The sequence below is a fragment of the Mauremys mutica genome, chromosome 1 (genome assembly GCF_020497125.1).
Source record: "Mauremys mutica isolate MM-2020 ecotype Southern chromosome 1, ASM2049712v1, whole genome shotgun sequence".
NCBI lineage: Eukaryota > Metazoa > Chordata > Testudines > Geoemydidae > Mauremys > Mauremys mutica.
Genome location: NC_059072.1, coordinates 280,285,511 through 280,302,087, shown reverse-complemented (window position 1 = coordinate 280,302,087; position 16,577 = coordinate 280,285,511). Strand labels below are relative to the sequence as shown.

General features: G+C 41.7%; 1 long non-coding RNA gene across 1 annotated transcript; it reads right to left on the bottom strand.

The window, feature by feature from the left end:
* Window positions 1-4,200: 4,200 nt before the first annotated feature.
* On the bottom strand, window positions 4,201-14,835 carry LOC123354203. Its single transcript, XR_006574666.1, has 4 exons — window positions 14,719-14,835; window positions 11,829-11,900; window positions 6,917-7,002; window positions 4,201-4,341 (listed from the first exon to the last, which is right to left on the bottom strand). It is a non-coding gene; the product is annotated as an uncharacterized LOC123354203 (long non-coding RNA).
* Between the last annotated feature and the right edge of the window lie 1,742 nt (window positions 14,836-16,577).

Below are 16,577 nucleotides of genomic sequence, written 5' to 3'. Positions count from 1 at the left end.
ACCAGAGGGTAAAAAGCCACTCTCTCAGCCTGAGTGAGTGGAGCCAGGCCAAGCTTACTGCACTCCCCAGAAGGGGAGGGGTGGAACAGGAAGTACAAAAGGTGGTGCCCTTAGCCCATTCAGGGCAGCACGAGGGAGGGAGACAGACACAGGCTGCTCCCTGTAGACCCTGCTGCCAAACCAGGGGATGCCCTGGACCAGGGGAAACATGACATTGAGGAAGGACTCAGGTTACCAGGTCTGCCGGCCACAGAGTACCCTGAGGGACTGGAGGAGCCAGGCAGTGACCCGAGCCAGAGTGAGCCCAATGCTGAGGCTGAGCTGGAGCCACTGGGGCTACCAGTGGCTGAATATCCTGACAATTTGGAGGAACCAGAGGGACCCACTTAAGAGACTAGGTAGGAAGTAGCCCAGGGCAGAACTGGACAGTGCGGGGAGTCAGTATTTGGTCAGCATGTTGCGGACGGCTTCCTGCTGACCCAGTGGCGGGACCCTCTCCTCCCACCACTGTCAGGGCCCTGGGCTAGAACTCAGTGGAGTTGTGTGGGCCAGCCTTCCCCTACCCCTGCCACCCCGCCTTGGGTGGCAGAACCCCAATAAAGAGCTCTGAACCTTGCCGCCACTCCCCTGCCTGAGGAGCGTGTCACAGACTCTTGCTGGTGCTCCCCTGCCAGAGGGGTGTGTTACAGACTCTTTCTGGCACTCTCCTGCCTGTGGGACATGCCACTGACCCTTTCCAGCACTTCCATGCCTGAGGGGTGCATCAGAGACTCTTGCTGGCTCTCCCCCGCCTGAGGGGCATACCACTGACTCTTGCCGGCACTCCCCGGCTTGAGGGTCGTGTCACGGACTCTGGCCAGTATTCCAATTATGACAGCACACCTCCCTCCACTAATTCCCTGTTGACGGAGAGGTGTGACCAAGGTCTTTTGGCAAGGTATTAGCTCCCCACGCCCCCCAGCAGCTCTGCGGACCAACTGAGACCTTGCTATAAGCTATATCTTAGATATATTATCGAGAAAGAATCTAGATGATCACAATGGTCCCTCCTGGCTTTGTAATCTATGACTCTATCATCCTCTGAAGAACATGCAGAAGAAGCAATGAGAGAGGTAGGAGCAGAACCAGGAGAGGACAGTCATGGAAGCCAATGAGGAAAAGATTTCAAAAAGAAGAGCATGGTCAATTATGTTGAAAGCAACTAACAAGTCATGGAGGATGAGGATGGAGGACTTGTTCTGAGATTTGGCTAAGAAAAGGTCTTTAGAAACTTTAATGAAATGGTTTCAGTGGACTCCAAACAGATTAGAGAGGGACTAGGATTACATGGGAGGAGAGGAACTCCAGACAGCAACTGTAAATAACACTTTTCAGGGAGAAAGGAGATTAGATCAAGCCTCTATAAGGTGACTGAGGTTGGACATCCACAATTACTAAGCACATGAGATATTTTGGCTATACTGGCAGGGATTCATTCACATTTTCCTGCTTTTGTGTGCTACCATTAGAATACTAATATATTTACCTCTCTGTTCTGGTGTTTGTTCTATGCTTTATTCTAGTACAGCTTCTTTTCTGCAGGATCAGGACTGGCCTTATATGTGGGTGCTGTGGGCGAGCACCCAAGGCGTCATGGTCAGGGTGATTGTGCTCAAGAGGATGCAAAAGGGCTGTGTCCCCAGGGCGGGGAGAGGATAAAAGGGCATGCGGGGCGGGAGCCAGGGGGTCACACATGTCCCCTCTCCGTCCTCCCGGCAGTATGAATCCTGCCGTGTTGCCACCACCACTCCATCAGCTGCTGTTCTGCGTGCTGAGCAGCCACCTGCTGCTCAGGGAGCAGTACTTAAAGGGCGCCAAAGAAAGTTTGCCCAGGGTTTCATTTTCCCTCTGGTTAGCCCTGTGTGGGAGAGTACAGTAGCATTTTTAAATGCCAGCATAAGAGTAGGCACCTGAACAGGAACATAGTACATATATTGGACAGCACTAAAGGTGATCTCTGGTGTGTAATCATCACTGAAGCAATTCTTGTTAACTTTGTATTTCTCTCTTTCTCTCTCTATATATAGAAAAGCGGTGATGTTAATACGCATGACATGAGCATATAGTTCCATCTCTTCTTTCTTTCAGGAAAATATACTGTAGTTTGGATAATGGGAGATGAAACTTTTCATCTCTAAATCACAGGCTCATATCCAGCCCAGACTAGCAGTGATTGAGAGTTATTGCCTTCTGAAGCTATCTGTCAAAGAAATTGGTAGCCTCAGGTCCCATATCTGCTTGATAGGTATACACATCACAAATACTATTACAATTGGCTACTTTTTTACTAATCACAGGGTGGAGAGACAGAAGATTAAGTGGTCCAGGAGGGTGTATGTTTTCCCTTTCCTAGCTGTAATTTCTCAAAGTCATAGCAGAGGCATGTAGTTGAGATAGTAGAAAGATGCTTGTAGTGCTGCTTTCCATGTGCTTCATTTGATTTGTGGATAGATTAAATTCTCCAGCTGGAAGAATGAAATTTATATATTTAAATTACTGAATTGAAATATATAGCAAACTCACTTATTATAATGTAAAACTTACTTTATACAATTTCTTTTCCTCTGTGGCACATATCATAAAATATGACAGCTTCAAGAATGATATGGAAAATGACACATGAGACATGATTTATTCAGAGACAAAAGGCTCTGAGTAGATCATGTCACACAAGAACTTCAACTTGAACTTGAAGTATTTGGCGGAACAAAAATCGAATGCATCTGACTGTGATAAATTCATCATGCATTCAATAGAAAAGTTCACCTACTTCAGATAATACTGTGAAAATGAAATGCTGTGCCTTTGTATAACAAGTTGGCAATTTGTATGCATTCTGGACATTCTTGTATGCACAATTATCTCCCTAAATATTCCATTATAATCCAAATAATTTTGCTATATTTGCTAGGAAATGTGTTTTAGTATTATTAATTGAAATAAAAAAGATGCTTAAATTCTGTATCATGAAACATTTATATCCAATGTTTAAATATATATAATGTAGTAAATGGCAGTGAACATGGATTTCTGAAAAGAAAGGCAATCAGTTGATGAATTTGTTTGTGGCCTGTAAGCATATTACTAAATAGGTAAACACTGGGGAGTTAGTAGCAACTTCTTATCTGTACTTAAATACATTTTCTTTTTTAGTGTGCAATGCAGTGTCAGTCAGTCAGTACTATAAAAGCGAACTGCTGAAATAAATGAGAAATTGCCTTAGTATATGAAAAATGGATTTTCTCTGATTGTAAGAACAGATTATTCTGTTCAAATTAAGAAAATTATATTGCTCACATTTCATATTAAGAGCACACTTGTAGACCATAAATGTTGCAAACATGTATCAACATGAGCCTGCTAAAAATAGTGGCACAGCTGCAGTAACTGTACAGTGGTAAATGGCAGTGTGGGTTAGCTACCCTGACTATTAACCTGCCTGGGCCCTAGGGGTTTGTACCAGAGAGGCTAGCCTGTGCCACCACTCACCGGAGCTCATGTTTTTGCAGCTATACTATTTTTAGCATGCTAGCTGAATGAAAGCTGCTGTATGTTCATGTGAGCTGGGAATCCCGCCCCTATCTCTAAGTGTAGATGTAGCCTATGGGGAAGTCTAATAGACTAATGCTCCCAGGTGCTATGATAATACAAATGATAAATAATAATAGAAACTGCAGTGTTAGATGAATGGTCTACATGACCAGTGGGGAAGGATCAGAAAGTACTTATCTGGGCTGAGGTTTGTTATTTTCACTAAACCTTTTGGAAATACTGGGGACAGTTAGGCTACTGACTGCTCTTTTCAGAAATCCCTTTCTGGAACACCCTGGGAATTTACGGCAATCCAGACTAGATTGCCTTGATACACTGGACATTGAAGAGGTTCTCATAGAGCACCTGGTTTCTAGGGAAGTCTCTACTAGCAGGAAAGAAACGGATATCAAACTGGTGGAGTATTATCACTAGATCATATAGTGGAAGAGGACCAGGGTTTTTTTAGCCTATATTGTGTATCCTGGATTGCATGGAGTAAAGGTTGAAAAAACAACAGGAAATCAAAACACTCTTTTGATAGCTCTGGAACGGAAGATTTATTCATTTCACAGTGCTTCAAGGTGGGCATTCTTATGACAGGATAAACCCATGGCTGGATACCTGAAGTCAGAAGGTAGAGTACTCCATATTTCTGCACTAAACAGGGTCTTCCCCATACCACAGGACTCTTCTTCCATCTTCTGACTTGATCTTCTGGTACAGCTGCAGCTTTATGTTCGGAAAGACTTAAATCCTCCATTATTAGTTCTACAATGGATGATGGAGGTAGTAACATTTTGCTCTATGCACAGTTCTATAAGAGTTCCCATTCCTCCGGTAAATGTAGATAAATATAATTCAATATCATGAGAGCTCAGCCTGTTTATATCAATAGTCAAAACCTAGACATAACAGTTGCCAAAGGTGATTGGTTATCAAAGACAGATCTAAAAAAAGCCTATCTAAGCTTTCCTATCCACCCCATCTTTGAATATTCCTCTGGAGGAGCATGTAGGCTGGCATACTGGCATGGTATTCAATGTGCACATTACCTCAAGAGTTTTCATATAACAATGAAATCAGTAATTTGCCTATTTAGATTTCTAGTTGTAATTATGCTAATATTTTGGGTGATATTTTAAATGTCCCAGCATTAGAAGAACTGTTTAAGTTACACTGTCAGATCATAGATGATATGTTAAAGGACCAGGGTTTTCTTGGTAAACATAGGTAAGTCTATTTTTACCCAATTCTTCTAGCTTAGATTCCTTAGGATTTTCAGTAAATGCAGAGGAATCTTCTGAAACTTTCCCTGATCCAGAAGGGAATGTATAATAAGGTTGTATCCGGATATAATGGTTACCTCTTTTGCCTTCCAGAGAAATTTAGCCAAGCTAGATTGGGGTCATTACTAGCACTATTGCCAGACTTTCTATTGGCCAGACTCAGTGGCATGCTGAAACAAATGTAGAGTACTGTGTATCAACTTCTTGTTTCACAGGGGACAGTTAAATAGACCTGGCATGTTGGAGAGGAAATATAATTCTGTTAGAAAACTGCTCCTTTGTGCATACATCCACTATACAACTATTAGAATCAGATACTTCAAAATCAGACAGGGCAGGTTCCCTGGACTATCTGAGGACTGGTGGTTCGTGGGATCAGTTTAAGTATAAAAAAAAACTCATAAAAAAAGTGTTGTGATTAATTTATTCTGTGAATTTAGCCCTTTCTTCTGTGAATTATCTATGATCAAACTTTGACTGTATATGAATTTATTTAGAACGTTTTGATAAACCCTTCTTGTGAACATATTTCAGACTGTGTACGTTCTTACTCTTTGTATGCACTCAGATATTTCACTGATGGACACCAATATGAAAATCTGGAGAAATAATGCCAGATTAAGAGTTTGCTATGTATTAGATACAAAATAGCCTGTGTTAAAATAACATTATTAAGGTTGCTAAGCCAAATGCTCCAAAGTTAGGAAATGCTGAAATTAAGGTTGCTCATTCGTTCAGCCCCATTGTGTCGATTACATGATCACAACTATTTTTTTTTACCAGAGTCCCCTGCCTGACACCCAACATGGAAAATTTAAGCCCAAATGGTTAAATTTTGATGAGGTTATAAGCAGCTGAAAACACAGTCTTAAAGTGGGATTTGTTGGGCATTCTCAACTGTAGATGTTGCTACCTGTGCCATATATAATATATAGAAATTAATGAGTATTCTCCAAAGATAAATTCTTGCAATGACCCATATTTGTAATTTAACAAAATTACTTGGAATGAATTCAGGTTTCAATTCCTATGCTGTTCAGTTTGTTAGTTGAAGCTGAAAAAGAACACTGACGGTTTCTTCAAAATAAGTGAAGAAATGTAAATTAAGGCACAAGTGGGAATACACCAGGGGAAAACAAATGATAATGAACAAGCATTCTTCTAGAAGTGTGGAATAAAAATGCCTGTCTTTCTGATACGAGTTCAGACCAAGACAGTTTATTTTGGTATAATTTGTGAGTGTCATTTTATCATTATCCATGGAGGAACCAGGCAGGATATAAAAGAGAAGAAAGCAAGTGAATAAAAAGCTTGGTTTGAAGTCAGCGAAGGCTGACTTTTGCTTCTTTTTTTCCCTGTCCTACTAAAGGCAATAAGTGGGGTTTGAAGTTAGATGAAAATGGGACACCTTTTGTCATCTCCCACTGCAGGTAGCATTACAAAATTGTAAAATATTTTTGTTTGGAACCAAGTGTTGTGGAAAAGGTGAAATATGGATACTTGAAAGTTCACCAAAAGCAAACTCACGTTTGGATCAATAATTTTAAAGTATCTGTCTCTATATATAGAAGGATACTCTGAAGTTAAATAGAAAGATATTTCCAGTTATTATATATATAATGGAACAAGTTCCTCCTTTAGTCACCCCTGTACAACTCTATTGAAATCAATGGCCATGTAGTCATCAGTGTAACTGAAGGCCTAGTTTGGCAGGTGTCTCCAGTATTATTACATACTGCTGTATTTACAGCTGGAACCTGCTACCAAAATTTGAAGCAATGGAAAGGTTACAGGTAATGATAAGTAAAACTTAAGATTGTTTAAGGACTAGCTCTGTTTGAGAAAGACCCCCAAAATTCAAATTATTATCCAAACTATATCAGACTTGCAGAGCTGCAAAATTAGATGGGAAAGCTCACAAAATGTTCTTTCCTGTTTCTAGTAGTGTCAGAAATAGAAAGGTAGTAGCCTTTCTTTTAGTATTGGCACATTTGTGTCATCACAGCCCAGCATAGGGAGTGATGCAGAGTTTCAACAGCATAGACACAATCCCTTACCGAGCTCCCACATGTTAAGTAGGCCTCCACAGACTGTATCATCATTTTCTAATTTCCTGACTGGAACAAGTTAAGAAAGTTCAGGGCTGCATGGAAAAAAACAAAAACAAACAAACAAAAACCCATTTAACTGAACTCTAAATCTGTAAAAATATATGGTGTCAGTTCAGTTAGAATTTCAAAGGAAAGCTTTGGACTGTTCTTCACAGATTCATATACCAACCATTTAAAATATTAGGTTTCTAACTCCATATTTACGCTCCCAAATAAAAAATAACCTAATTTCAAGAGGTAAAAATCCAGATATTTACATAATTTTGCCATTAATCAATAATGTCAGTTATATATGTTTCCTATTACATTGGACACCCAAAATAGTTTTCAAGAAACTGCAATTACATTATTAAAATATTATATTGCCAACTGATAAAAATATTTACTGATCATATGTGCCATTTAGATATTAAAATCAAAACAACAGTAGTAATACATTAAAAAACAAATCATGGGTCAGAGTTAAGGTTATTGTGTTTTGATGAAATATGCATTTCTTTATACCTGATAAGAATAATATGCCTGTCTAGCATGTATAAGATTTATGATGCCTTTACTTTTTTAAAACTTATTAACTTACTTTTAAGTATTTGGGTGTTATAAATATTTTGATGGGAAAGGCTATAATTTTCTCTTAGGAGACTTCACTGGCATTTGAAACAATAAGAATGTTAATGATAAGGTGCTATTCCCTGGAGCACTGCCATTCAAACACTGCAGTTCCCATCACAATAGTGGTTCTCGACATGCGTGTGAATCCTCAGAACCAGTGTTTCCAAACAGGTTTGTTTATCTGCCGTGTCCACAGATCCGGCTGATTGCGGCTCCCACTGGCCGCGGTTTGCTGCTCCAGGCTTGCGGACGGGGCAGGTAAACAAACCTGCCCGGCCCGCCAGGGGCTTTCCCTACACAAGCGGCATCCCAAGTTTGGGAAACACTGCTCAGAACCGACCATTAAGAGAACTGTTGGAACTAGAATAGCATAGCAGTTATTAAACCAAAAGAGAACCAACTTTCCCTTTCGATTCCTGTGTGCTGTGGCCCTGCTCAGCCTCAACAGAGATAATTTTCCTAAGACCAGGTGCCACTCAGGTGCATACATAGGACTTCTCAGTGACACCTTCTGCCCCAATAGTAAATTTTAATTTCCATTGCAAAAGGTATGTGAATGTAGCTGATTGGATGATCACAGTGGTGTCTTCAGTGGTTTCCTACCTCTACATTTCCTATGCTCGCTCTTTGATCAATTCATCTCTTTAATCCATTTTTAGTCCAAATTGATGCAACTTTTTTTCCTTCCCTTGGCATTGCAGCTCCCCAAAATTCTGACTTCCTCTTTTTTTCCCATAACCATTTGGCCTTTTTTCTCCTACTGCCACAGCCGTCCTCCTTTCTGGCTGCTGCCTCTGAGTCTCAGCACTGAGCCACTGGAGGGCTCTCTGAAGACCTTTTATCTGCCATTCCCCTGTCTTGTTTACACCTGTCTCATCCTACCTAAGTGCACCCCACATAGCTCTGAAAAGAGATAGCAAGCACCTGTTTCAGTGGCCACACCCGTTATACCACCTACTTGTGAACATCTACCCTTCAGCATACACAAGTTCTGTACACCACTACCAGCCCATCTGCAAGTCCTCTATATGTATATCTTCTGCTTACATATGAAGGGATTTGTGATTTCAAAAGACTCTGAAAATTAGGTCTCAGTCTACAATCTGTTAATATGAGACCACTCTCTTATATAATGGTTATTTGCAGTAATGATTAAAAATTATGGTAGCACCTGATAAAGAATACCATTCTCACATCTACTGCTACTTTGTTCCTCTGAAAGAGACAAGAGTTACCTAATAAATGTGCTATGCTTATCTAGATTAATTAAATATTAAAACATGTTGTGGAAAGTGTGAATAATTTGAACAAGAGTATTGTCAAGCTTGAAATGAACAACAGTATTGTCAGTGTTAGACCTAAAACTTCCAGAAGCTTCACAAAGCGAGCCTTGTAAAGTTAGCTTTAAAAAGCAAGCCTTGCAAAAGGAAACAGACTTGCGGACAAAAAGGTCTGCAACCAGATACTTCTTTAAGATGACTCAAGCATTTTTGAGTCTAGCAAATTGACCACAATTAGGACAAAAGGCTGCAGAAAGAAAAGATGAGCTGAGCACAGGTGCACAGTTCATAAGATCAAGACAACTGCAAATACCACACTAGAACATTTGGCCACCTTAATTGGTTGACCAGTTTTGAAACACGGCCAACAAATACTGTATAAATAAGGTGCAAAGACTCAAGTGTTTGTGTGTGTGATGACCTAAAAGAGATCACTCTTTGTCAGGCTCACATACACCCCCTGAACCAAAGGGACTTGCACTTCACCGACTATTTGTGCTTGGCCAGTGCGGAAAGTGGTCAACTGAAGGTAATGTATCTTTGGAAGAATGCAGGGTAAGGTTTCGGACTGAAGAGGTCTTGTTGTGCTCGAGCTAGTTAATCTTAAGTCTGTATCAATACTATAATTTAGTTACCTTGGTAAAGTGTTTTAGAGTTGTTTAAGTTGTTTAAAGATAATAGTAGTCAATAGTTAATCAATATATAATAACTGTATATGTTCTTGTGTCTTGCTGGGAATGGGCACAGCGCAGGTGAAGCTACTAGTTTGTAAACAATAATAGCTTTGCATGTCGTTGTGCCTGTCTCCAGTATAACTTGCCATTAAGTTTGTCATAAAAGTCAGTAGAACTTTATAAATTGTCAAATAAGGTTATAGGTAGATTAAGATTAGTAGAATATAGTTAATCAATGTATCAGTATTTCATGTGAAATTGTGTTTATTGGGATACATGTGAAGTTGCTAGGCAATCAGTAATAGTATCGTTGCATGTTCTTGTGACTATTTTCAATATTATTTGCCTTTTATATATGCAGTTATAGGAATAGGTAGTTGATGCATAATATTACATGTACTTGTGCTTGTCTTCAGTATAACTTGCCATTTATATAAATCCTCACTCAGTGTTGGTTTTTAATTCTGTTTTTCTTACTCCATCTGTGTTGCCTTTATAGTCGTAAGTCATTAAAACCCTTTCTTGAGGAATAATTAGTTGTTTAGTTTCTCTTTTGTGGACACTACTCAACCTCATTAAATCTGTGTTGGGTGGTGTGAAGTAGCAATCTGATGTGTGCCTCCTCCTTCCATTAATCTCCACAGAAAGATGGATTAGTCCACAGAGAAAACAGTAGGCTTGTAGAATGTTATGCAATCTAACATTTTAAATGAAAGGCTGCCAATTTATGGATTTTCTGCCAGTGATTGCAAAAACTTGAAGTCATAGAAATATTTGTGCTTCTTACTCATCCAGGATTCTCCATAACAATTCGATCAAAACATGAAAGGCTTCAAGAACCCATGATGACACATTATGTTAATGGCTGTACCAGTCTGCTACTTCTTGCTCGGAGACTGCTGCAGTCAGTGTTACTACAATGACATTGGTATTAAATAATTTACTTTGTTTGGCTGCACAATTTCCTCAGCTCCATTCTTAACATAATGATAGGATTTGTGATATGGCAAGTGTATTTTTTTCCCACAGATCCTTCTTTCAAAGAGGCTTAGATATTCCCTCCCAGGTAGGTACATGATGAGTAAGAAGGCACAACCCTGAACTAAAAAGTTTATTGTGTAAGATAGACAGATGGCATATACAGTAAGAGTAGTAGGCAGGAGGATGAAATGAAGAGACAGTGGAGAACCAGGTGAATAGGTAAAGTTCTTAGAAGGAAATAACACACGGAGCTAAAATCATGCCATTTTTGCAGTTTTGTTGCTTCTTAATAGTTTTGGTTGTCTATTTCTATGTGTGTCTATCTCTCTGTGTGTTTAAATATAGTCAGGCAAACAAGAAGGGACATGCTCATTTTACCCCAAGAATTATTGGCCAGATTGTTAATGGCATTTTGGTCCGAAAGATGTCTCGACACTTTTGAAAACACTACTAGCCATCTATTTGCATTTTAGGCATCTATAAACCTTTAAAAATCAGACACTATGCTATTTCGCCATAATGCACCAAATTACATGGATTTTAAAGAATCCAGGATCTCCCCAACACAAAGTTAGTATCTATTGTGCTAAATATAAAATTCCTCTGTGTTCCAATGGTAACTTAACTCTGAATGTGTCACAGAGTGTTCTTCATTATAACCAAACTGAATATCATTCATGGTGATCATATATTACTTAGCACCTAAGTGTATTTCTTTATTAGGTGCTACTTTATTATGGAACAAATCTGGATTAGGATTATTGGCATTGCTGTAATATAAATAATAAGAAAAAGGTAAGGTTAGCGTTTTCATGCCTGGATGCCTAAAGTTAGGCATCCAAATCTTTATTTAGGCATGAAAATAATTTGTCTGATTTTCACTGGCATGGAACACCCAAAACTAATACTGGAGTCAGTTGGAGCTATGGATGCTCAATCTCTCTGACAATAAAGCCACTTATTTAGACACCTACATTCTGTATGGATTTAGGTCATTAGGACTGGGCACCAAAATTTGAAATTATTGTTTCAAATATATTGTTTTGTTTACTGAATTAAGCCCAAATAAAACATTTTTCAGAATTTCCATGGTTATGATAAGCCATGAGAATTATACGATAGTTCATTACTAAACATAACTTTTTCTTAACAACCACTATTAAAACGGCAGCAAGCCCAAATGCTCCTTTAACAAGTTCCTTGAGTGACTCATGAATTGTCAGATTAAATTAATCAAATGGAAATGTTGGCTCTAGAATATGTAATCTATATCAAAGAGGAAAATAAAACCAAAATACTTTCAGTACTTACTGCCAAAGATATAATTCTGTCAAACATTAGATGTCTTTCCTCCTCTTAAAAAGTCTCTAGTTTCTTTGGCAACTGAAATCACAAAGGAGAATTGAACAGCAACCATCCATCTTGAATGATATTGTAAACACCAATGTAGTTCATTTACTGTCTGTTGTTCTGCAGCACCATGTGTGGCTAAAAAGCCCAATTCTCAAGTGTCAGTCCTTACCACTGTCTCAGGGTTCACTCACAGCTAGTGGTGCTTCCTTCTGGCCATCCTTGGGATTAGCTCTGGCCAGGCATTGTGCCCTTCCCTGATGGTGTCATCCTCTAGCCCTGAGAGCCCCTCTAATTAGATGAGCCACAGACTCCTCTCTTCATGACTCAGCCATACATGTTCCCCCTTTCCAGGATATCAAATGGGCTCACCCAGTCTTCCTGGTCACTGCCACACTGGTGCCACTTCAACCATATCTGGTAGGGGGACCCAGGCCCGCCCTCTACTCTGGGTCCTGGCTTAGGGGCTTCTCATCAAGAGTCAGAGTTTGACCTACCTCATATCTCACTGATCTTTCCCCTGAACCTTGCCTACCCTTCTGGCTCTTCCCCATCTTTGGGCTTGCCAAGCCACACTCCTTCCTCCCAGGGAGAAATTGTAGGCTACTTGCCTATAGCCCCAGACACACCTCCCTTTTCCCAGTGAGGGACTGAAGACTCCTTCCCTCCAGCCCCTTTTGTTGCCAGTTTCCAGGGCTTATATAGGCCTCACCTGTTCCTAACCAACTGAGCCTGTTCTCTGTCTCTGAGCTTATCTGCACTATTGGGATAAATTGGTTTTGCTGTGATCGATGCAGCAGTGTCGATTTAGTGGGTCTGTTGAAGATGCGATAAGTTGATGGCAGAGCACTGTCCTGTCGATTTCACTACTCCACCTCCCAAAAAGCAGAAGCTATGTTGACAGGAGAGAGTCTCCAATCGACATAATGCAGTGTAGACACCACTGTAAATCAATCTAAGCTATGTCGACTTATGTTATGTAACTTATATAACTTAAATGGCATAACTTAGATCGACTTACCTCATTAGCATAGATCAGGCCTCCTTCTCCAGATGCAGTCTGGACAGTTATTTGGCCCACTTAGCCATCTTAACCCTTCCAGGCCCAATGTAGGGTGGACACTCCATCACAACCACATTTAATGAAGGCATAAAGTGCAGGACCAGAAGATGAAGCCAGTGCACTTTGAGCACTTGAGGCCTGTTGTAATTTTATTATTCACTTTCCTCTCTCTCAACCATTGCATTTCAGTCTCTCTTTCAATTATCTCTGTCTGACTCCCAAGTGCAGCACATATCTCCACTGTAGCCTGTTTTTAGCTGCCTCTTCTCAGCTTGTTGTGTTGATAATGAAAGTAATCAAGTCCATCTTGCAAATGTATTAGAATCTGAACCTATTGTTCTCCCTAATGGCCCTTCCCAGCCAGCCATCTAGACTGATTGCAATCTGTCTAGTGGGCATTCCTCAGGTGTAAACCTATTTGTAATAGATACATAGACAATATTCCTAACTCACATACCAGAACGATACATGCATACGTGTAGGATAATCATATTCAGTATATTATAACTTTTCAATGATATCTCACATGCCTTATCTTGCACAAAATACATCATAATTATGCCATGCTCATATCATAATAATATTACTATGAAGAATCTGAGGTGTAATGCCACAGTATGTATTAGGGTTACACTGGATTTTCAAGGTATAATGTGTGATTTTTTTAAAATGCAGTTTTCCCCCTTTTTTTAAACACATTGTTCCCGACTATTTCTTTAACTTTACTGTTATGTAGGTTTTTAAAAGTTGAAGATAGATATTTGTTGTTCCATTCAGCATATTAGAATAATTGAATAATAATAATTGAAAAGAAAGGAGAAAGGGCGAAGAGTGTATCAGAATATTGACTAACTGTGAAAGTGGTGAATGGAAGCAAAAATCAGAAAAATTCCCATTTTTTCCCTCTTTTTAACATGTGTATTGTACATCAAGTGGTACTGTGGAACTTCTCAGATATGCTATGAAGCCAAAAATGGGAGAGCACTTTGATTTTCATCACAAGAAACCTAGCTTTGCTAAATTATGGCTAAGACTAAAATGGGACTACTCCAGTGTCACAAGTTATTGACCTACTTAAGTATTTCTAGGCTCAAGACCTACTTTAATTTAAGAAAAGATGCAACAAAAGGGTTTAAACCTCAGGTGGGAAAATTGGGAGGGAAGTCAGTGGGTAACAGTGATGGGAATATGGGGTCACAAAGACTAGCTTTGTGCACAATTTGCAGGTTTTCATCTGTTTTTATAGGAGATATTAATGAGGCCTAGCCAGTGATATCTAGCCGGTGACAACCCATCTCCATCCCCATGAAAAAAACAAAACATGGTAATTGCCCCCTTTTATCCAAACTTTTTATGTATGATTTAATACCAAGGTTTACTACATGTGGCAAGAGATAGGAGATTAAAAAAAAAAATCAGAGAAATTGAGTTCTGGTGCTTACTAGCAGTTGGAGAACACATTTGCAGACAATCATCAGTTCCCAGTACACTTCATACTTCTCCCTAGCTTGACACTCCATTAAAGAAAAAGAAGGAAAAAGCTTCCCCAGGCTAGATTATTTTCTTGTCAGTCAGGAGATAATGTCCTAGTATGAAGCAAATGCCTTTTGTAAAACAATACTAAAAATAATTGCTTAAAATATTATGGTGGCATCATTTCTTTCATTATCACTTGCACAGGTTGCCTAAGAAACAAGTCACAGCTATTTAGTCAATAATTCTGTTCAAGTACAAGTTATTCCATTAAACAGCACTAAATGTATCCTCAGATTTTTACACCTACGTTACCTGCTAAAGTGATTCAGTTCATGCAGCTTCCCATCATGATTAAAATACAAATTCAAGGCCAACCAAAAATGTTTTTGTGACAAGGTTGGGACACACGACGTCCGCGCCTCCCGCTGGTGACTCCGGGAATTAGCTCAGTCCAGCTGTCTCCAATCTGGGCCCCGATTGGCTCCCAATAAGCCCTTTTCTGATTGGTTGTTCGTCTGTGCAGGCCCACTGGCCTGCTGCAGCCTAAATTCTCATGGAGTGGGGCAGCTGCCGCACTACACACCCTCCCCCTTAAGAGTCTACCGGGGGGGGTGATCCCTATCACCCCAACTTCCATCTCAGTTGGGCCCTCAGGGAATCCCTCTCGAAGCTCAGGCTCTCCACCTCCTGGAGCAACCTGCCTCCCTCTTCTATGGTTTGAGTCCCCACCGTAGACCTCCCTGGTCCTACGTGGATTCCCGCTTCTGTTCGGGTTCCCATTTCAGCCCTCCTGGCCCCTATGTGGGTTCCTTTTTTTAGGTGGGGCCTCTCTGCACCAGCCCCTTTCTCCTTAGGGGCCTCAGTCTTCACCACCCCTTCCCTGGGGCTGGTCACAGACCGAGCCTTTATCTCAGGCACTCTCTCTTTCTGCCTCAGGGGGCAATGCCTCTTTATGTGGCCCTTGGTGTGGCAGTAGAAGCACCCTTGGCGCTTTCCCCCTGCCACAGGCCTAGTCCTGCTTGTGTGGGCCCTAGCCCTTCCTTCTGGGCTGGCCCAGGCCTTGGGAGCCCTGTAAGGGCACCCCCTTTTCAGTGTCCCAACTCCCCACAGACCCAACAAGCTGAGCCCCCCCTCCCCCGTTACTCTCACAAGGGGCACCTTGTCTGACTGGGGCCTCCTTGCCCCTACCCAGTAGGGACACTCCCTCTCATAGTGCCCCTTTCACCCACTGGTGAAACAGTTCCTAGACCCAGGCCCCAGCCTCCCACCCTGGGCGCGTGGTCTCCCATACAGTCTGGGTGCCCACCCCCGCAGCAGCCAGAGCACCTCTCTCTGCTGCTCCGCCAGCCGAGCCACCCAGGCCCTCCAGTAAAATTCTTTCTTCTCCACCATTTTATCTTAGTCTCTCAATGTGGCACAATCCGCCTAGTCCTCACTCTGCCCCTTGTGTCAGGGGAGGACCGCTCATGCCCACCTTCTCCACTACTTGTGACAAGGTTGGGACTCACCACATCCGCGCCTCCTGCTGGTGACTCTGGGAATTAGCTCAGTCCAGTGGAGCGCCTTCTCCTGGTGGTGTCCTGTCCGTTGTCTCGCTCTCCATTGGCGTCTGAGCCTGCGTCACTCTCTAGCTCGCAGTATCCTCTTCTGGACCACTGCCCTTCGGCAGTGCTCCTTAGTCCATCCACACCCCCTTCCGGGGGCAGGTGCTGATCAGCAGTCTCTCTGCACCCCAGCCACCATGTACAACCACACACCCCAAAGTCTAATCCCTCCAATCAGGGATCTGGCATAGTTGGTGATGGCTGCTCCCCACGGCTGATGGCGGGGTGTACTGCAAGGAGGAAGGTGGGGGGACCCAGGGCCGCTCACTATTCTGGGTCTCAACCCAGTTACCCTCTAGTGGCAGCCACCCTGCCCTCCTTCTCTTCCTCTGTCTGTCCACATCCCTGGGCCGCTTCCCCTTCGGCCCCTTGCATCGGCTAGGCCCTTCCGCTCAGGGCCTGCAGCCTGGCAGACACCGGGCTGAAGCTCCCTTCTGCTCCCCCGGGCCTGCCCAGCACTGTGCTGTGCTGTGCCTGGTGCTAGTGTCCCAGCTCTGGAGACAGACCTTCCCCTCTTGAAAGCCTGGGACAGACTGCCTGCTGCTGTCCTGGGCAGCCTTTATATAT